This window comes from Mesoplodon bidens (genome assembly GCF_964165515.1).
Source record: "Mesoplodon bidens genome assembly, chromosome: 11".
NCBI classification, from domain to species: Eukaryota; Metazoa; Chordata; class Mammalia; order Artiodactyla; family Ziphiidae; genus Mesoplodon; species Mesoplodon bidens.
Window position 1 is genome coordinate 96,683,737 of NC_138167.1, and position 23,571 is coordinate 96,707,307.

At 40.0% G+C, this 23,571-nt stretch overlaps 1 protein-coding gene across 1 annotated transcript in view; it reads right to left on the reverse strand.

Moving 5' to 3' along the window:
- SYT1 (synaptotagmin 1) overlaps positions 1-23,571 on the reverse strand; it is a 369,815-nt gene that overhangs the window by 5,980 nt on the left and 340,264 nt on the right. The window lies entirely within an intron of this gene.

Sequence of the window (23,571 nt, forward strand, 5' to 3'; positions counted from 1 at the left end):
AAGTATTCCTGACAGGAAAATAATTGTGTAGCATGTAGCTAGTATTTTTTTTTTAATTTCAAGCGTTTTTTTTTTTGCAGTACGCGGGCCTCTCACTGCTGTGGCCTCTCCCGTTGTGGAGCACAGGCTCCGGACGCGCAGGCTCAGCGGCCATGGCTCACGGGCCCAGCCGCTCCGCGGCATGTGGGATCCTCCCGGACCGGGGCACGAACCCGTGTCCCCTGCATCGGCAGGCGGACTCTCAACCACTGCGCCACCAGGGAAGCCCCAAGCGTTTTTTTATTGAAAGATTTTAAGTAACCTATGGGCCATATTTTTCTGCCATGATATCTCAATATTTATAGTTGGATTTAGGAGATGAGAGGATTGGTGTGCTGGTAACTCAGCCTTTTGGGAAATAATAGTCTCGACATGTAGCATTTGCTAACGTCCATGGTACAAATACTCTCAGCATGGCTGATTTCAAGCTAACAGTTTAACAATTGGCTCACTAAATTCCTGAAAATTTAACAATTGGCTCTTGTGAGCTGGCAAAGAACTGGCTTCAGTATACCACTGCATGGGAATTAAAACTCTTGACAGAGAGAGGACAAAGGAGACGTTTCATTCTTTCATTTATTCATTTGCTCAAACAATATTAGTGAAGCCCTAGGAGTATAGCTGTGAACAAATCAGCCCATCCCTGTTTTCAGGATGGAACTTCAGACTTGTGGGGGAAATAGACAATAAGCTTGTAAAGAAAAGAAATACATACGAAATTCTAAGTTGAGAAGAGTGCTCTGGAAGGAAAGAGCAGAGAGATGTATGATAGAGACCCCCAGAGGTATGGCAAGTCTAAGGGAAGAATGGAATTCTTATACTTAGATCACTCATGTAAGGCCTTTCTGCAGAGGTAACATTTAAAGTAAGATGTGAGTATTGAAGGGTGACAAGAGGCCACATGTCTGAGTGTGTGTGTGTGAGTGTGTGTGTGCATGTGTGTGTGCATGCACGTGCGCGCGCGTGTGAGCGTGTGTGCATGTGTGTGTGCACGCACGCGCGTGTGTATGCGTGTGTGTGTGTGTGTGTGTGTGTATGAGAAAGAGAGATAACCAGGATCTGTGCCAGAACATTTCTAGGTAGAGAAGAGCTTCAAGGATTCAGGGAGAAGAGAATAAGCTGGTAGCACACACAGAGGTAATGAGAAAAGGAGCAGACAGTTCCCTTAGCAGTTTCCTCAAAGCCTCGTTAGGTAAAGGTAAAGTAATAAGTAAGTCACTGGAGGGGAAAGACGATTCTCATTACTAACAGATGAATGACCTCCCTTAGGTTATTAAGAACCAGTACCCAGGTTTGATAGCAAAATCTACTGTTTTCTTCAACATTTTTCCATCGGACATGTAATACATGTTTATTATAGAAAAAATATCAGGAAGTAAGGATAAACAAAAAGAGGAAGAAATTTTAAATCATCCATGATTTTACTCCCCTAAAATAACCACTGCCAAGCCTTCCAAAATTACTTTCCTTTCTTTTGGAATGTGTAGAGCTGGGAGAAACTTTACAGATAATCTAGTTTAATGCCCACATATTGTACTTTTAGAAGATAAAACTGCAGACCAGCAAAGGTGGTTTTTATCTCCCTCTTGCTATCCCCTAGTAGAACATAACTCCTGAAGGACAGAAACTTTGTCTGTCATATTCACTAACTGAATTTACTAAACAGTACCTGGCAGTATACAATTTTTGTTGACTGAATCAGAGGAACTTGTTGAGGGCTGGCCTCATAATCTGGGTCTCCTTATTCTTAGTCCTGTCTTCTTCCCACGGCCCCAAAGCCCACATTACTTGAATATGTGTTGTTTGGGGTTTTTGTTTTTAATGTTACATCCAGTCAAGGGGCTTGTAATGAAGATTTTCATCAAAATGAAGAATATCTTTAAAAGCCAGACCAAGTGATGAGAAACCAAGTCTATCAACTACATAGTTGATCAGTTAAAAAAATGCACTGTAAATAATTGCAAATGAAGGGGAAAAAAGGCCCTTTTTACTGATAATCCATCTTGCTGTTCACAGGCAACTCTGATTTTTGGTTCAGAGACCTTGTTTGCTTATGAAGTTCTCTGGGTCCTCCATCCCAGCCCCTTGCACTTTTTTCAAAGATGGTCAAGTCTCCAGTTGCTCCTTGGCACTGACAAAATACCCAAATACTAAATACTCACAAATATATGTTTATGGCTCCTGTGTTCATGTGTTGAAACTTCATCAACTTAACTAAGGCACAGGGTTTTGCAAGAGAAGCACGGTGACTATCTGTTTATTCATTTAACACAGTATATGACAAGAAAATTCCTTGTGCATCTGCCATATGAGCAAGCAAATTAAAAACCCAACAAGATAATTTCAGATTTCAACATGAACTCTGATGTGATGTGATCAATGCCTGGGGGAGAGCAAGGTAATTTAGAAAAACTGATCAACAAGGTTGTCACCGAGGAGGCCAGGTTTGAGCTAAAAACCGAATTACAGGAAGGAGTGAGTCATTGGTAGATGTGGTGGAAGCTTGAACCAGTCAGAAGGAGCAGCACATGCAGAGCCCTAAGGTGCTTGTCCTTCTGTGCGTCTACAGAACAAGAAGGCAAGGTGGGGACAGGTAGGCGGTGAGGTCACAGAGGTAACACTGCTGGCCTCCCTCCTTCAAAAGCAGAATCTGCCGCCTCTGACCATGATTCAGAGATATTCTATCATTTCATGATACTTACAAGAGGGGACGGGGCTGGAGGAGGAACAGGTATGGGGCTGCTATGGATGGGCAGAGTTAGTCTTTGCCTTTGCAGATCCATCCTCATACAGGTACCAAAGCAACTTACTTTATAGGCAAAAGTCCCGTCTTAATCATAACCAAGACTGACAGTCACTTAGAGCTTATTCTTTTCTTTTCCTCCCCATTTTTATTGAGATATAATTGACATGTAACATTGTGTAAGTTTAAGATGTACAATGTGATGATTTGATATACATATGTATGTGAGGTGGTGACCGCAACAAGGTTAGTTAACACATTTATCACCTCACATAATTGTAGTATTTTTGTGTGTGTGGTGAGAACATTTAAGCCCTACTCTCGTAGCAACTTTCAAGTATACGACACAGCATTGTCACCATGCTGTACGTTAGATCCCCAGAACTTATTCATCTTGTAACTAGAAGTTTGTATCCCTTGATCAATGTCTCCTCATTTCCCTCACTCCTCAGCTCCTGGCAACCACTATTCTATGCTCTTTTTCTATGAGTTTGGCTTTTTAATAGATTCTACATCCACATAGAAGAGAGATAATGCAGTATTTGTCTTTCTTTGTCTGACTTATTACACTTAGTATAACATCCTCAAGGTCCATCCATGATATCAAAAATGGCAGATTTTCTTCTTTTTGGTGGCTGAATAATCATCTATTTTATATATACCACACTTTCATTATCCATTTATCTGTTGATGAACACTTAGGTTGTTTCCGTGTCTTGGCAATTGTGAATAATGCTGCAATGGGCACATGGGAATGCAGATATCTTTTTGAGAGAGTGATTTCATTTACTTCTGATGCATACCCAGGAATGGAACTGCTGGATTATATGGTATCTCTACTTTTAATTTTTTTGAGGAACCTGCATACTGTTTTCCATACTGGCTGCACCAATTTATGTTCCCACCAACAGTGCATGAGGGTTCCCTGTTCTCCACATCTTGCAAGCACTTGTTATCTCTTGTCTTGTTGATAATAGCCATTCTAGTAGGTTTGAGATGATATCTGATTATGGCTTTGATTTGTATTTCCCTGATTATTAGTGATATTGGAACATCTTTTCATGTACCTGTTGGCCATTTATGTATCTTCTCTGTAAAAATATTCATAACTTCTGCTCATTTTTAATGGGTTTTTAAAAATTTATTTTTATTTTTTGCTATTGAGATGTATGAGTTTCTTATATATTTTGGATATTAACCCCTTATCCAGTATATGGTCTGCAAATATTTTCTCCCACTCAACAGGTTGTCAGATGTCTTACTCTTTTTCAACTTTTGTGCCTGGATAAGTCTTGACTGTCTAAGCCTGATAGGTTATGTACCCAGGGTGGTCACATTTGAGCATCTTCTTGGTTCAGTCATCCAAAGTCTTACATTGTGTTCCCATTTTCTCCAGTCTTCTCCATTTTCATCTACTCTTTGATTGGCTTGATTTCCTAAGTGTCCTCTGGTTGAAGTCTTGCCCTGAATTCTGGTCCCTTTGGAGATGGCCCTAATCCCTTGATTAGTTCATTAGTAACTTCTTTGGGGATCTAGACCTGGCTCCTGTCTCCCTAAACATACCCACCTAACTATGAGATACCCATCATGCTTTAAGTACACACACGTTTTTTGTAGTAAGGATCACCTCTCCTGCAGAGTAAGACCCGTATAATTAAATTTGTTCTGTTTTAGGGGCTGTTCTGCAAAGCAAATCCTTGTCAATTCAGAGTTTCTTAGTGGCTTAGAAATCCTGATCATTGCGTAATAAGACATAATTTTATGGAAATGATAAATAGGCTGTAATGAGACTCCCTAATGCTGCTTTTCCTGAGTACAACTGCTGGACACCACGCATGGCATTCAAACATCTGTTAGGTTTTTGTAAACATGTAAATAGCATGGGGAAATATGCAAGCTACAAAGTTGGGCTACTGTCCTCAGGGACTCTGTACCTCTATGGCTGCACTGCTTTATTCTGTCCCCAAAACAAGCACTCATGGAACCTTTCATCATCTAAATACTGACAATGCTTCTTCAACACCATTTAGATAATCCCTGTTGCCACTGAAACAGGTGCAAGACTTGGGACGGTTTGCTTCATTTTTTTGTTTTTTTTTTGCTGTACGCAGGCCTCTCACTGCTGTGGCCTCTCCCGTTGCGGAGCAGAGGCTCCGGACACACAGGCTCAGCGGCCATGGCTCACGGGCCCAGCCACTCCGCAGCATGTGGGATCTTCCCGGACCGGGGCACAAACCTGTGTCCCCTGCATCAGCAGGCGGACTCTCAACCACTGCGCCACCAGGGAAGCCCCAGTTTGCTTCTTTTATTTGTTTAATTTATCTTAAAAAAGGTTAGCGTCTTTTTGCTTTTCAAACGGTGGTAGAAAGGAAGGGCTCTTTTCTGATGTCTGTCTAGTCTCTAATAGTATATGAGTGTAACTGTTCAATTCTGGAAAATGATGGACTGGCATCAGAAAGAAGGTTCTTTATTCCCAATAGTAAACTACAGGTACAAAGAGTGCAGATTCATTGCCTCATTTTGGATGATGTTCAGGTCTATCATTTGGTTTTGTTGTCACTGTGGCACTACTACCTTCACTCACCATTTGTCAGCTCTCTTTTTGTCTGAAGTCAGCCTAAGTGAACTTCATCTCCTTTCTGTCATAATAGCTGTTATGACTTGGTGGTATTTTAGGACACTGTAATGAAGTCACCACCCTCAAACTTTTATATGTTGACAAGTCTCTTTAATATACAACATTTTTTTCCCCTAACGTTCACAATTATGGAAGGCAGAAAAACAGCTCTCTCAAAAGATGTCCACACCTTAACCCTCGGAATTTGTGAATATGTTACCTTATATAGCAAAAGGGACTTCGCAAATGTAATTAAGGTTAAGGATCTTGAGATGAGGGGATTACCTAAGAGGGCAAAATCTAATCACATGGGTCCTTAAAAACAGAGAACCTTTCCTGACTGTGGTCAGAAAGAGATGTGACAATAGAAGAAGGATAAGAGACAAGCTACACTACTGGCTTTTAAGATGGCTATACTGCCACAGAATGCAGTAGGCCTCTAAAAGTGGGAAAAGGATGCTCGCCTGGATCCTCCAGGAAGGAACGCGACCCTTCCGACACCTTGATTTTAGCCCAGTGACACCTGTGTAAGACGTCTATAGAATATAAGATAATAAATATGTATTGTTTTAAAAATTAAGTTTTTGATTGTTTATCATGGCGGCAGCAAAAAACTAATACAACAACCAAAGCTGAAGGGATAATTCGATTGTTTATCTAGCAAGGTTTGATGATGGAAGTCAAGTTTAAATAGGTCTAGAAAACAATCTTTTGGAAAAAAATTGATAGTTTTTTCCAATCTTCTAAAAATTATTACATTGTTCCTCAAAACAAAATCCTTCAAAAAAGTATTTTTTAATTAAAAAAAGTTAACACAGAGCATGCAATCAGAAGATAACAGTTATGTACAGATGTTTCAGGATCCATGGTAAAATTAGTAAAAATGGATGAAATCTTAGCTAAGAATTTTTACAGTAAGATCCATTACCAGGTTTAATATAATAGTGTTCCTTTATGTTTGTAGGGTACTTTAAGATCATATACATATATGTTAGGTATATATATATAAATTATATAATCTCCTTTAATCCTTACAACAATCCCAGTGAGGGAACTGGGACTTGGAAAGGCTAATTTTTTTTCCCAAGAACTCAAACCAAGGTCCTATGACTCTGAACCTACTGCTCTTTGTGATACATTGAAGAAATAATTTCGTATAGTGTTTATAAATATAGACTCTGGAGCCAGATTAACTTGAATCTCAGCTGTACTGCTAGTGTGTGGTTTGGGCAAGTTCTTTAAGCTCTCTGTGCCATGGTTCCTTCACCTTAAAGTGGTGAGAATGATAACACCTTGCTCAGAGAGTTGTGAAGATTAAATTGAGTTTCTACAGGGAAGGTGCTTCAAAATGTGCCCGGAACATATTGTTATTAATGATCAATATTTATTATTGTGTCATGAAAGGGCTGAGATCTAAGTCAGCCTCTATGTGTCAGACTCTCCCCCAACTCACGTTGCAGAACTGGTGCCCACCATTAGCAAATGGGAAGAAGTCATTCCATTGGCTGCAGGAATAAGCCAAGCTGCCCCAAGTGTCAGGTTTACTTCTGGAAAGAAGCAAACCCATGCTAAGCAACTGGTTCATTAATGAAGCATTTAATCATGTATGGTATGAAAGAGAAGGGAAGGGTTTCTTTCATTTCTACCTGTATAGGTGGTCTTGAGGTGTGAGGTGGGAAACTAACTCAGCATCCTGTATAGTTTCCTCTTGTTCCTGAAGTCAAGACATCAGATTACACAGAGCTGAAAAGTTAATCTGGAGAGTTCTAAGTGGAGTCTTATTACTGAGGCTCTAGGATAGTGTGAGTCAAAACTATGATTTATGGAGATTTCTTTCCAGATATTGAGGCCAGCTAATGTGGATATACTTGGGCATATTATGTATGCAGTATCTACTTTCTTGATGCTGCTCAAAATGAGGAAACAGAAAAGGAGGCTCTCGGCTTTGAGATTTATTGCCGTTGTTGGGAATATAGTAATGCCTATTGGTTGCTGGAGAGAGGTAGTATCTATACCTCCTCGCTTTTTCTGTTAATTCCTTTCTATCATGAAAAAAATTTATAGTCTGGTTTCTTCCTTCTGCTTCCATCTAGCCTTAGAACTCCTCCTTTCTTTTTTTCCACTCTTTCCAATCCAGAGCGAGGGATAGGAAATCACTGCGTTAAAGCTACAGTGAGATGATTTGCTAAGTCACTTATTACACCTCACCTCCTAGGCAGTGGAGGCTCAGGAGCAGTGACTTTGCCATGTGAAAGGAGTGCAGAGGACCCTAGGTTGGTGGCCAAATGAATGCTTTGGTCTCAGTGGCCATATTCAGGGATGAGGCTGTAGACTGCCTTTGACTGGTTAGGTGATTACTTGGTCAGCTCCAGCTTATGAGCAATTCTGAAGGTGAAAGGGCCATTTTCTGCCCGTTGGGCAGCCTCTTCTGAATATAATTCATGGGCTGGACAGACGATGGTCTGGTGCCAATCTTTTTCTTTCATTTGGTCCCTATTCAGGCATTAATTTTGAGTGGAAGACCTCTCACATATATTTTTCACATTAAGTGGTAGGAGTTTCCTTTCTGAAGGATTTCTTCCCACAACCAATTCCTAGTAGTCTGATCTGGCCCTGATGCTCCACTATTCAGCTCTAGCTACCACCTACACATAGTCCTTTAGGCATTGCATCCCATCCCACTCATCTCCATCTGATCTACCCTGGATACACTGAATCCGCCATCTTCTTTTGGTCAGGGAGTAAGAAGAGTGATGACACATATACGCCCCTGTTTTCTTGCTTTTCCAGACTTCTCTACCATCCACCTTGCTGTACAAAGGCTTGGTTGATTTGACGGCTTTGTGGAAGGGATGGAAATGGGGAGGTTGGGCATGGCAATCAAAAGAGGGTGGAGTCTTATAAGAAGAGACATAAGAGAGATGATCTTTCTCTCTGCCATGTGAAGATACAATGAGGAGAGTTGTAAACGAGGAAGAGAGCCTTCCCTAAGAACCCAACCATGCTGTTACCCTGATCTCTGACTTTCAGCCTCCAGAACTGTGAGAAATAAATGTTTGTTATTTACGCCACCCAGTCTGTGGTATTCTGTTATAGCAGAGCCCTACCTGTCTGTCTATCTATCTCCAGACTAAGATAGCGCTCTTCCCACTAAACTCTCCCTTGGTCCCCTCTTTTTCTCTCTGACCATTACTGATACTTCTTTATTTTCTCCTCTCCCGTCATCTGCCCCAAGACTCTCAAGTTTAATCACATTTGATATTATTTTAGCGCATATTTAATGGGATTTTTCTCTACACTGCTTTTCTCAGACACCCTGCAGTACAACCTTAGGATTTCAATAGTACTGCCACCGCAGTTAAACAGCTTCTGGCCACAGAGTCTGGCACTGGAATGTAATGTTTTCACAAACACTGGTGTCCCTGGCACAGTTTCAACATGTAGAGATGCATTCCCAAAAAAGGATATAGAGTAACCTTGGAGGAAGACTTTGGAACTAAGTATGAAATTCAGTAAGTTGTTTTCCTTCAATTATAGGGACACCATGTTGGGTGAGCTTTGCAGAAACGTAAGTGCAGCCCACAAGCTGTACTATAAGGCCATAACTATAACTCTCTCAGCTCTTTTATCCTTGGGACAGAAACCTACTGAGCTCATTACCTCCCCTGTTGGCCTGTTCTTGTGTCATGAGTCCAGCCTGATTTGGGGCCATCTTTGATTCCTCCTTTTCCACCTCCCGTGAAGAGTGAGCCACCACATCCTACCAACTTCCCTTCGCCTTGTCACTCTTGTTGGTTCTCTCTAACTTGTTGCCACATCTCAAGATCAGAAATCCAATCTCTCTTGCTACCATGCCATCAACGTCAAACTAGTCTTCCTATAATTGCTAAAATGACATTTCATCACACTAGCTCCCTCATTAAAAGCCTATCATGACTTGCCAACGTAAAACAATTCCAAACTCTACCATAGCATTCACAGCCCATCCTAACTTCCTCATCTCATTTCCACAAACCCTGTGCTCCACTCCTGGTCAATACTTACTCATCCTCACAGAGAACTGAATGCCCCGTCTTTGAACTGCCTGTCCTTTAGCCTGAGATGCTTTCTTTTCCCATTGTAAATGTGGTTTAAAAGTAATCTCTTCCCTGAGATTTTACTGATGATTTTGTCAGTCAGAACCTTCAGACAAACCTTTCTCTGCCCTGCAGCATTTTCTTTTGTACTATTGCAAAGCATACATCTCTTTCTTTTCTGGTATTGGAGGACTTCTGTGGTTATCTAATAACATAAAAACAATATTCTTGTGGGAAAATGTGTTTTGAATTCAGAACTATTGGCTTCAGAATGAACTCTGGGAAGACTACCTCCTTGTCACAAGGGGGGCCCTTCCATTACTATTCCACACTCTACTCTAATACCCAGGAACAGTGTCATCCCCTTCTTCCCTTAGGCAGTTCTAATGTCCAATTATGCCAACTTCATAGAAATATAATTGCAAAACAGCTGGCTCTAAGCAATGATCCTTTTGTGTGAGATATAAAGGGGCCACTAAAGGCTTTTTGTATTTACAACGAGAACTAGAAAGCAGCAGTTCAAAGCTGAATAATGCAAGATGCCTGCAGTTTTCATCTTGACAATTTTGCATAATTATACTGTCTTTTTCTTAACTACCACAGTGACTGTGGGCCCTTGTAACCATAGCCTTTCCATTTCAACCAAAGACTTGTTATGAAACAGCTTCATTTCAGCTGTTTGGTTCAATCCCTTCTGAGCCAGTACCCAGCTTCTGAGCAACTTTAGGTATCATTCCTTTCACCTGCCTGCCCCCCAGCCCACTCCGTGGATAATGCTCAGTAAATTTCAACTTATCGTGTTGGAAGAGGAAAGTAGCACTTTTATCAAGTAAGGTCCCAAATTTCAAGTGACTGAAAACTCATTTCAGTCCACCACATATGGTGGAAAAGTCCAGAAGTAGGGCTGTGTGGCAAAGATTAATTGTCCCCTAAAATCCTTTTCTCCCTTCTTTTTATTTTAAAAGATGTATAAAATTTATTTATTGTTTTTGGCTGGGTGGTGCAGCTTGAGGGATGTTAGTTCCCCCACCAGGGATTGAACCCGGGCCCTCGGCAGTGAGAGCGTGGAGTCCTAACTGCTGGACTGCCAGAGAATTCCCTCCCCTCCTTTTTCTTTAGCAATGAAACTCCTAAGTTTTACCTGGGCACCATTTCATCCAGCTAGAAATATTTCTCCCAGACTCTCTTACAACTCAGTATGGCCAAATAAGTAACTTTGGCTATTGGAAGTGAATGGAAGTGTTGTGTGTGAACTCCATAGCATATCTTTAAAACAGTGGCTCTCAACGGAGGGGCTATTTCATCCCCCAGACATTTTGCAATGTCTGGGGAGATGTTTGATTGTCATAACTTCAGGGAGTGATATGGGCCTTAAGTGGGTAGAGGCCAGGGATTCTGCTAAACATCCTACAATGTATAGGACAGCTCTTAACAGTAAAGAATCATCACCTCCAAAATATCAATAGAGCTAAAATTGGTAAATCCTACCTTAAAATAAGCTTCACACCCTCCACTTTTCATTTCTTTTTTCTTGCAGCTGAAACATGGATAATATGGGAGGGCAGTGAACCAGCTTTTACCCTGCAACATGAAGTCAGTACTCCAGGGGAACTGGACAACAAGGTAGGAAGATCTTGGGTTCCTAAATGACCTCACAGCCCCAAACTGCCTACCAATCTTGCCCACCCCCCCACCTATGGACATGAAGGAGATAAAGAATTTCAAATAGCAGTTCTATCTTTTGGAGCCTCTTTGTTACAGCAGTTCCATCTGCTCCCTATTTAATACAGAGTCAACAATATCAAGGTCCCAGGTTTGCCTGTGTCTCTACTGTTTTCTACAGAGTCCTTTGCAAATTCCACATGGTGGCCTCCCCAAGATACCCTAGGCTTTTCTCTTAAGGATGTAGGTGACTGTACCAGCTTCAAGTCTCATATCATCACACTATACCGTCCAAAGGAAAGAGAATCTACATCAGAATCCCCAGGAAGAGTCCCAAGTTCACTCTGATTGGACAAACATAGATGAAATGTCAACCCTATATTAATCCCTGTGTTGAAGATGATGTGATGAGCTAAGGCTGGCTTAGTCCTGGGTCATGTGCCCATCCCCAAACCAATCAGGAGTGCCAGGAATCCTACCTTTGGAGTTGGGGGTAGGTGCAACTCTAGCCTAAGTACAAGGCTAAGAATAGAAGAATATGGTAGTTCCTCAAACAGGAATTAGAAGGCCCTTACCAAGAATGCTGGGAATAGAAGCTGGGAGGGAACCAACCAATGTTTATAGAGTTTCTCAACCTAGGGTCTTGAGGATTCCATCTCTGTCTAAACTTGAAAGTGTCCATACACTTATTTTCAGAGAGACATTCCTTTCCACTTGAGATCAAATTACTAGGAATGAGCCATTAAGCACTTGTAAAAAGTGGTCCATGACATGAAACTTACTTTTTTTCCTAGAAGAATGCAGAAAAGTATATGTTTATATGTCTTACAGTAGACAGATAAATCTAATTATCATTGAATTAAACTGCCATATCAGTATTACAAAAACAAAGTGGTCTAGCAGTAGCAGAGACAGCAGAGCTAAAACATGGCAGATTTAGGATTTAGAGTTTCCTTGCCAACTGCAGCTTTTTCTTGTACACTGACGGAGTATTTCGTCAGTAAGCCAATCATTAAACAGTATACAAATAAATAGTAATAGGGTTCACAGAGCAGACAATTTCCATGTCCATCACTGGCAGTTACAACACATTTACTTGCCAGGGGTCTTTATAAATAATTTACAAGTACTTAGAGAAGACTACATTGAAGAACTTATGTGTCTTTATAGTTTAAAATGCTCCCTGTAATGTTATAGGAAGGATGCAGCATTAAAAATATATTCCGGGGGCTTCCCTGGTGGTGCAGTGGTTGAGAGTCCGCCTGCCGATACAGGGGACACGGGTTCGTGCCCCAGTCTGGGAAGATCCCACATGCCGCGGAGCGGCTGGGCCCGTGAGCCATGGCCGCTGAGCCTGTGCGTCCGGAGCCTGTGCTCCGCAATGGCAGAGGCCACAACAGTGAGAGGCCCGCGTACCGCAAAAAAAAAAAAAAAAAAAAAAAAAAAAAAAAAAATATATATATATATATATATATATTCCGGGAAAATTTTCCTCTGAGCCCACAATTGAAAAATGAATTTACATTATTTAAGTTCAGTGTTTGCTAGAAGAAAACAACATGACATAAGTGACTGCCACAGAGAAAAGCAACCTCATTGTAGTGAGACATTATAAAATAGCAAAGGCTGATTTAGCTCATTAATGGCGGCAGAGTGCTTTGATGAGACAAAATACATAAGCGCAAAATGCTATTGTTATGAATTAAGTGGAAAGCATTTTTGGTCGTGGTAGAGGAAGCCACTGAATTCCAACAGTCATTTTTGTTGTTGCCAAAGTGGACTGTACGTGACCGCCAGCCTCTTGACTAAATGTGTGGGAATGCATGAACAAAACCTATGGAGTAGGACTACAGCCAAGAAAGATTTTCCAGATGTGGTGCGTTTATGGGCAAGTAAGAGAACAGTGTGAGGGTTTGAGCTCCACCCTTGGTAGAGGAAGGGGTTCACTGTGTTTGCAAAACCCAAATCTTTCCTTTTCAGTATTGAAGGTGAAATTCTTCATCTGTAATTCAACCCTCTTCTTCCTGAACTTCGGAAAATCTTTTAGGAAGGGCAAACACATGAGACTAGGAACGGTAGTAATTATGTTTGATTCTTTCTGGATGACTACAAAGAGTTTCATGGAATGACCATGTATAAACTGTTTGTATGAGCTGGTGGGAAAAACAAAAACAGTCAAAGGATTCAGCAAAGCAAACAAAATTGCAAACAGCAAATTTGACTTTTTTCTTTCTTTTTTTGGATATTTGGGCTTAGCCTCTTATTTATGCCAGATGAAAGATCACTAGTAAGATACTTCCTTTCTTTCTTTTCCTTTCTTTCTTTCTTTCCTCCTTTTTTTTTTAACAATTATTAGACATTTCTACTTGATAACATTGGTAACTGGATAACATTGCTGGGATTTTTAAGCACATGCAATATGGCAATAAATGGATGCTCCTCCTTATCCATATAGAGAAGGTTTCCAGGCAATTCAGCCTGAGTTCAAAACAAAAACAATGTGGTGCTCTTACCACATTGCACATAGAGGTGCTCTTACACTTAATATGACTGAATAGGGTTAGTGCTCTGTGGTGGGGTTACTTCAGCTTCACCCAGTTCTCACACTGATTCAGCCAGAATGGATTTCACTCTCATTAACTCCCTATTCCTTGCATGTACTTGCTTTAAAATATCTATGCGTCTTCTAGACATTTTGCAGTCCAAATACTAGAAAGTTTATGGACTGAGCCTGTCTAAGGTTAATGGAGGGAGAGATTTGGAAATGTTTCCATAGGGAGTGGAGGAATCTCTCTCCATGTCCTCACTTTGAATTCCTTCTAGAACTTGTCAGGTGCCTGGGTCTGTCTCCTAGGGAGTGGGGGAATGGCCCCTACATTTTCTTCGTTGGAAATGTCTCACTGCTTCTTTCTCTGCTTGAGAAAGGAGATGAATTCATGATCTCAGGAAGGTTTCTTTTTCCTTGCTGTCCCCCTCCTGCCTTTAAGTGACATCGTTAAGCAGGCCGACCTGGAATAGGATGAACAAAGTGGCTTTCATTTTCTTCTAAAAAGGAGATAATGGTTTTTAAGACTCAGAATATTGCAGATAACTCACACTTTCCACCTTTGGTTTGAGATTTTACAGTATGAATAATGCATATGCCCTATTTTAAAAAGACACAAAACTTTGAACACTGTGGTTGGCTTGTTATTAAGTTTCCTTATGTAATGTTGATTTCCTTTATCCTTCTGGAGAGGTATTTTATTTTGGTTCGTTGATGGCCACATATGGTTCTATTTTATAAAGCTGTGAAACTCTGTTCGAAATCAGCTGGGGCTCTGCATGTCAAGAAGATACGTAGCTTTGCAAGAGAGATCAACTTCTACCTTGGTAACCTGGTTTTCTTACAATATTGAAAGGAGAAAATAAAAATAAACTATGACTTCAATATTATACTGCATATAAGAAAATGACAAGGAGTAATATAATTCTGTGGTGATTTTACTGCTTTTTATGAAGCAAATTTGTGATTAAAGTCAGTCACAGCCTATCAGTATTTCAGATCTCAGTAAAAACTCACAATAATGTTATTGTACATACTGATTTCTACGGAATTGACATCACCTAAGATTCTTCATCCCTAAATCTGGGAGAAGTGAGAGTTGGGGTGTTAGGGTTAGTCAAATTCTTTATATAGAATATTTGGTTTCTATGGATCAGTTTAATTCTTTGCAAGATTCCAGAGCCACACACTAAATAGCCACGGAGGTGGCCCAGTGGTATAAATGTTAGGACTGCTCTTATTTTCTCCACATTTTCCATTTTCTTGAATCATAGATATTCTACAGGCTGACATCTTTCACTCTGATGACTTTTGGTTTAATATAACTTAAGTGGTTATTCCATTTTTCTTGGTATTATTCCTTAGTTCTGTGGTACAGAATTCACTCATTGATTCATCCATTCATTTATTTATTCACCTGCTCAGTCTCTCATTTACTGAGTGCCTATTATGTGCCAGGCATTTATCTTTTAGCCAGTGTCCCATTCAATCCTGTACCCTCATGCTTGACACAGAACCTGGCACATGGTAGAATCCAGTAAATATCTGCTAAATGATCGCATCAGTCAGTGAGGTATAAATATCTGTTGAGCAAACTCTTAGGGAAGAGAGTGAGGGGATACAGAAAACTATAGAACCTAGTTTGTTCTTCAAAGAGCTCACATTTGGTTGGGAGGAGGAGACAGAAATTCCTGAAAAGTTAAGTTTAAATCAACTCAATCTTTTGTAGTAGGAAAGATAGCGTAAGACAGTGGAGGTTTTCTTGCTAAATGATTTGTATGGCAGTGACAGTGAGAGGAATTTGGAGCAGATGGACACCCTTCACTCGGTTGGAAACGCTTAGTTTGAATTCAAGGCTCTACACGTAGGGAGTCCAAACGAATGTCACAAAGAGAGAAGTAACCTTTTGTTAGTTCTAAACAAGACCAGCTCTTATGTCCTCTTTTCATTCCACCTCCATATATAGATGTACAATTTCACAAAACACCATACAGTGATATTTGGATGGTGTTTTTGCTTGTGTAGAGAAGGAATGAGGTCACTAGATGGACTGCCTTTCTTTGAACTTGTTTTTTTCCCTTGGCTTTTTCCAGCCTTCCTGAGCATAATGGAATTTCATGGTTACCCTAAAGTGATTTTCATAAATAGGCAACCCATACATCTTAAGGCGGTTTAAATGAAATGGAATTTTGTGTGATATGCAGGATTTTATAAGTAATAGGATGCATATATACCTGCCTGTAACATTTGCAGGGCCCAGGTTAAAACTTCAAATGCAAGTCCATATACCATATGTCTAAATTGTTAAATGTTATAAACTAAAACACAAACTGTTAAAATATGTAGTTTCTATTCTCATATCTTAACACATAACAGCTAGGAAATCCAGCTTTAAATCAAGAGTTCTCAGACTCCTTGGGGTTCAGCAATGGAAACGGCCCCCTTTTTCTCCTCGCTAAACTCCCACACACACCATAAGAAGTTTCACATACACCTATGGGGACGCCCCAGCCTGTATGTCCCCCAAAACTGCTCTTTAGCCAGCCCTCAGCCATGGGGTAGGCACTTGCCTTCAGGCGGTCATATTTGGGGGAAAAAAATCTTCAAAGACCTCGTGAATATACTTGAGATCATTCTGGCAGGGAACATTGGATCTGAGGTACCCAGAGCCCAGTCTAGAATGCAGAGTTGGGTGCAGCCCCTAGAGGAGCATGTTCTGTTCTGTTGGTCCTGAGGATTCTTCATCCCCTGGACGTGTAGATAGATGAGGACCACAGTAGGGTCTCTAAACTCTGGGTTCCAGGGCACGGTCCCTTCTTGCCCACATCCAAGGCCTGTACTGCATATTCTTTCTGATTAAAAGAAAAATTCTTAGCAGGCACTTTATTTTTCACTCTCTGTATTTTATCTCATTTATTCTTCGTGGCCACCCCGAGAGAGAGGTTTCATTACCTCCATTTTAAAGCTGAGGAACCTGAGACTAAGTGATGGGTCCGTGGTCAGACAGTTAATATCAATGATCATAGAAACCCTGCGACTTTGAACATTCATCCTAGTCTAACATTCAGACACTTGATCAGTTTTAGACTCTATACATTGTACAAGGAAGGATGATTAAAACATGATATAACTCCTTACATGGTTTTCAATCCAGTAATTATACTGTAAGTTTAATGTTCACATTTCTTAACTAGACTAACAGACCCTGAATGATCTGGCTCATACCTACCTCTTCAGTTTCATCTCTCAGGATACTCCCCCTGCCGCTCCAGCCCTTTCAGCACCTTGAATACACCGTGTTTCATCCCTCTTTGGGGCCACATGCCTGAAATGCCACCTCTTCATGCCCCTACCCTATACCTCTGTAATTAAGCTCAGCTCTATATCATTTCTTCGTGGAAACGTTTTGACTCTCCATTTTAAAGCAGCTTCTCTCTTTATAATCTTCATTAAGGATGACTATCGATCACTGAAAGGATGGCAAATGGGACTTGGTGAGAACAGCCCATTTACCCAGTAACCCTTTCCCCAAGCTTCTCATCAGAAACACTCTAACCGGTGCTGCTCTGGATTGAATAGAACTTGACAGAAATGACCAGCTGGAATAATTGTAGTGAGTTAATCTCATGATTTACATCACTGGCAATGCAGGACATGAGTTTTCTTAGAGCAGAGGGAATAAAGTCATGAACTCTTTTTGGAGAAAAGCTATTCCATATCGTCCTTCAGAAGATTTTGCCTTGTTTGTAAAGCAAGTTTATCTAGCGAAAGGCCATGAAATATGTTTTTTCCCTTGAATAACCACCTGTGGTACGGATGAGGTTAGAACATTCCGTTCTCATTCCTCCCAGTTTAGAATCAGGGTGGGAAGGATGGCGAGTGTTAAACGTTAAGAACTGTCATCCCTAGGAGTGAAGATTAGACACAAAGCAAATATTCTAATGCAAGTTCATGATTTGCCTTGAAAGGCCATCCCAGAGAATGCAGAGTGAATTAATTTAGTGGCATTGTTGGGCAGAGTCAGAGGTCTGATTCTGAATCTTTTTGGAAATATTCTGGATGATTTGGATGCAAGCCTAGATTCAAAAGGGTTAATTCTTACCAAGCAGAGCTGGATGTGCAGATACTTCAAACAACTCACAACTTGTTACGTCAGCTGAAAACCATTTTAAAGGGACAGTTAAATATCTCTATTGAATAAATGAATAAGAGGGAAGACATTATGTTCTAAGACAATTTACGGTCTCTGAATTAAATAGAAAATCTCTCTGTGTTTTTAATGCCTCTTTTAGGACATGGCATAAATGAGTCAAAGGCCGTATACCAATAAGCAACGTTAATGCTTTTTCAGTAAAACCGTTCCTAACAACTCAGATGGAGAGAAGTCAACATTTTACAGGATCAGTTTGAATAATATAGTGTTAGATTTTAGGAGTTAAAATTTAGCTAAGAAATTATTAATTAAACTATCAGTGTATTTCCCTCTCAAAAATATTGAAAGAGAAAGAGTTATATTTAGTCAAATGGAAGAAAATTTTCTTACCCTGGCATTTTCAACATGGCAGTCAGAACAGTCCAAAGAATTTAATTAGGGAACTAATATGAATTTGATATTTGCCCTCAGTTCAGAGTGATGCGATTTCAGGCTTAAGGACAGGTCTACGGTACAAAAACTGAAAATAGGGCCTGAATGAGTTAATTGACCTTGACTCAAGATCCTCTCTGAAAACAGACTTACTGCATATTGCTTAACAAAAGGAGATGCCTACATAATCCTGCTGAACATGAGCAGATGAAAACTGAGTTGGAATGTAAAGAGGTTTTGGAAGTTCTTGGAGGGCAAATTATACGATGAGTCAGGTTTATTGAACATTCATTATGTGTCCAATGCTTTGCAAGATGATCTGAGGAGATGGTGGGAAATATGGACACGTTGTTATTACCTTGGAGGGAGCTACAATGAGTGAATTTTTACCTGAAAACCTAAGAACAAATATTAAATTTGGAAATTTAGGTCTATTGGTCCTATTTTGGGTAATGCTTGGTTTACGTTGTTTTTTCCTGTGTCTTTGATCGTAATAAAGGTTTAATATTTATCACTGGAATTTTTTAAGGTCCACATTAAAGTAGTACCAAAAATTTCTCCAAAAAAAAAAAAGGCAGGTGAAGCATTAATGGATAGTACAATGATAATGATTAATGAAAAACATTTAAACTTAAAAAAAGTCCAATCTGCCTATAGTCACAAACACTAGTTTCACAGAAAAATGGGAGACCAAATAGAGTTAGAATGTAGACTTTGTGGCATAATTCTGAGGAAATCAAAATAGCAGCTCTAAATTTATTTGGGAACTATTAACAGTCAATCAATTGGTTTGTAAAAATCAATCCTCACCAATCACACTCCAGCACCCCTAGAAAATCCTCAAAAAACAGAGCCTGAGCAAGAAAAAGAAACTGACCAAATGGAAACTATGTTAACACTGATGAGAAATCAATACAACCATGGCCATGCATTTCAAATTGTAGGAAGAGAAAAGATGTCTATATGCTTATTCCTGCTGCTGTTTTTACTCCCTTCTTTGCTCTTAAAGTGCTTAAGGACAACTGCCATTCCACAAAAATGTAAATCCTAATTATGGACAAATCTACACCAAACACACACACGCGCACACACACACATAATACATCCCATCTACGGCATTCGTTTGTAAAGGCACTTCCAGGGAACGAGCATCATTCCTTTGTAAGGCTCTCTCTGTGGTTATTTGTTTTCTGGCAATGCAGAAATTCCTCTAAATAGGTCATCATAATACTGATAATCATCTCCAAGGTAACCAGCTTTCAAGGCAACTGGCTGAGAATTACATTTCTGGGTGGGGGAAATTACATTAGAGACACGGTAGTGACACAAGAAGATGCAATCTAGTGCCGTTCAAATTCCCTTTATCAAATATTCTCAAAGCATTTATCAAATATTCTCTTCATAATCTGAATTAAGTATGATTTATTTGGGAGACATTTGTAGGTAATGCTCAGTCTCTTACTGTACACAATAAAAGGCACAAGTGTTTGGTTATTTCTTTGACTGTGTAGGTTCAGCAAATAGGTCTAGGTGCTTGGGGTTTCTCATGCTAACCCAGAGCCCATATCTTAGCAGAAGTCTAGAGATAGGTATTTATTCTCACTTCCTGTCTCTGCCTGCTACTAACTGTGTAGGCGTTTGACATACTCAGAAGAGAGACTGGATTCTTATGGGATTGTGCAAGAAAAATCTTGAGCATAAGGTATCATGAAATTGAAGAGCTCTTCTGACAAATGTGTTTCCTAGATATGAAGGAATCCATTTTTTAGTGTCCAGGGATATGAATAACAAACTTCTTAGAAGTGCTCTCAAGTTTAAGTCCTTGAAATGTATTTTAGCCAAGAGGAGCTGGCACACAACCCAACCAAACCACTTCAGCTTGATTTCTTTTTTAAAACCTGAGTCTTAAAGTATTCAATACTTGAATAATTACGAGGAAAGAGCTATTCATGGTAATTTATATTTGCAGACCACAGATCGGATATTTAGTTAAGAGTTAAAAGAACAGGTTGAGGCCTCCAGCTGAAGGTGATAGAGTGAAAACAGGTCATAGAATCTTCCATTTTTCTCTCACAACTAAAAAAGTGAACGCCAACCCCAAGAAACACTAGCTCTCTCCTTCCAAACAATAAACCAGCTACCAAATTAAGGCAAGGAATGCCACTTACTAGTATGGACACCGAAACAAAACAAAACATGGGCATGTACACACACATGCAAAATGCAGGCCAGGAAAAGAGAAGATTCTGGAGTGACACAGTGTAGCTCCTAACCTTGACCTTCCTCCCTGCCCCTCTTGAAGCTTCACTGGTGAATTTGATGAATCTTAAGGCTTCATTATTGCCCTCAAATCTACAGAAAATGGAAGTGAATGACTATCCTTATTTTTTTTCTCTCTTTTGACTGAGGGGTGGTAGAATGGCCATTGGGCAGAAGTGGGCAGCTTCTTTTGGATACCACGTTGTATCAGTCAAGATACCACAATGAATATAAACTCACAAGAAAGGGGATTTTTGTCTCATTTGTTTCCAGTGCCTAGATTAGAATAGTGCCTAGCAGAGAATAGGCACTCAATAAAAATGGGTCGAATGATTGTGGAAAAAAAAATCCCAGAGTGTCCCCCTTCAGGGTGGATATGAGTCCTGATTGTAGGGAGGGGTTAAAACTTAGTTCAAAACGCCTATCATGTCCCAGAGAGAGCAGAATCCAGGAGTTCTAATTCACACAGATGTCACATAGTCTTCCCCTCCAGTCCCCACAGGAAAGTGGGTGGTATTCAATACCAAGTTCTCAAACCATAGCTCAGTGTGGAAACAAGTCAGAGTCAATGGAAATGGAGTCAAGGAGAAGTCACGTACACTTGGTCAGAACAAAGAGAAGGTCTGGATAGAACAAGGTTGGGGGGAACAAAACAGAGACAAATATCCAAACATGCTAAGGCAATGCTCCCAAATAAAAACAAACAAAACCAGCCAACCCTTAAAAGAAAGGAACGTGGCACACAGAGGAATGATAAAACCCTCACTCTTAAAGAAAACATAATCCAAAGCACAAAACAAAATTCCTCAGAAGGGCTTTGTACTATGAATCAAGTTAATGAGAACATGCACTCAGAAAAATATGAGCTCAATGATGAGATGAGAGAACAACAGGAAGGTTACAGAATTAAAGAAGGTTGAGGACAAGAACAACATCATAGAACCATAAGTAAAGGTGACGTAGCAAGGAATGAAATAAACATGGCTGCAAATAAAATTACTGACCTAGAAGAAAGGCTTGTGAATACCAGAGGAGCAAAGGAATTAGAAGGTAATAGATTGGAGTTCCAAAGCACTTAACATAATTGAGGATCCCTGAAGAAGAGCATCCAATAAGTAGAACAGGAAAAGTATTTGCAAATATCATACAAGGAAGTATCACCAAAGACAAAGAAGCCTACAGGTTGAAAGAGTATACCATGTTCTAGGACATATTGATAATGGAATGTTCAACACTACAAACATATCCCTGACTGAATAACTGAAGTTTGAGAATACAGACATTCCTTAGTCATTGAAGCAGAAAAAAAGTCACAGACAAGGAAGCAAAAATTAGGCTGCCCTCAAATATCTCCACAATAACATTCAACACAGAAGAAATGTGTATGCCAACGAACACGTCAAGACAGATACTCTATCATGAAAGAATTTCAGTCAAGGATAACATATAATTGGGTCTTGTGAATTTCTGGTTTCAGTGATTCGGGGTGATGGTGTAGCCAACCTTAGAATATCTATCCTTGCATTTTCCGAAGTGTGTCTTCTGAACTCTAATCCTGTCAGCTGTTTCATGGAAAAGGGAACTGTGGTCAAACCACTTAGAAACACAGAATCGCTGTAAGTCGTGCCTTATAGATTTGTAATACATATCAGCAAATAACTGACTCTGAGAAACTTTTGCATTAGAGAAACTTGATTTCCCTGTAGAAAACATTCTTCAACCCAACATTTTTACTGACATAAACTGTACTCCCCAGATACCTATTAACGTTTTGCTAAAAGAGTATTTGATAGATTCCATTTGGAGAAAGTTTGATCTATGATAATGGAGGGGGAGAAGATTTAATAACTCAAAACAGTGGTCAATCCAAAAGCAAATCATATTTATGTGCCTACTTTCCCCCTTAAGGGCAGTAATACAATTTTATCATTCATTCATTTTAAAGTACTGAAATTTAACAATCCAGTTGTAGGAAGGAAAGAGTACTCGCAGCAGAGGGGTGATAGTAGGACCACTTTGAAAGTCCTAACGATAAACTCTCCTCTAAAGCAGCCATTTCCAATCTTGAAGCACAGCTCCATTTCACATCTGCTTCGTTGAAAGGATTGCATCTTTGAAGGCTGCATTCCCACTATGGAGCTCTGGACATGGAGAGACTTCAGCTCAGTATAAATGAGAGAAATTCAAGGAGGTGTATTGAAACTGAACATTCTTTTTCTTCCTTAGGGAACCAGCAACAATGTAACTAAGAAAGCAAAGGAGTAAGTAGCTTCTATTCCAGAAGAAAAACAAAGCCACCACTGCTTTGCAATACTTTTCGCTACTTCTCAGCAATTTTCCACTTTACATAACCGGTTTCTGACAGCGTGCAATGCCTTCTAACTAGGTTACATACCACTGTTTCAGAACTGTGGAAGACTTTGCTGTCCACTCTCATCCTCTCTTAGTGCTACTTTGAACCGGAACGAGTATTTTAATTCAAGACTGACTTGTCTCTATTTCCCTCCCATCCTGTCAGGAGACAGATATGTGCCAGGAATGTGGAGTGAAAAGTGGGAGGGAGCTTTCAGCTTTCAGATGGTGTTATATTTGTCCGTGTAAGATATCTCCAGGGAGCTGATGGAGGTATGAAAGCGGGTTGAGGAGTAACTAACTTAGAGCTCTAAGGTCGAAGGATTTCAGGGAGTGAAGGAAGGGACCCATTAACTGTAATGTGGCAGAAACAGCAAGAATCACCAGGATATGCTGCCCCCTGCAGGATTTTTTTGGTAAAAACACCAGTTAAAACTGACTACTTAAACGTTAAACAATATGTGTTGACAGGATGTGAGCAATAGAAATGCTCATATTCTTCTGGTAGGGTGTTATTTGGTAATGTCTAGAAAAGCTGAAGATGTACATTCCCTACATCCCAGAAATCTCACTCTTACATAAACATCCTAGAGATACTCCCCCATGTTTGGATAAGGAGACATGTATAGGAGTGTCCCTTGTGCTATTTGTGACAGCAAGAAGTTGGAAACAACCCAAATATTTATCAACAGA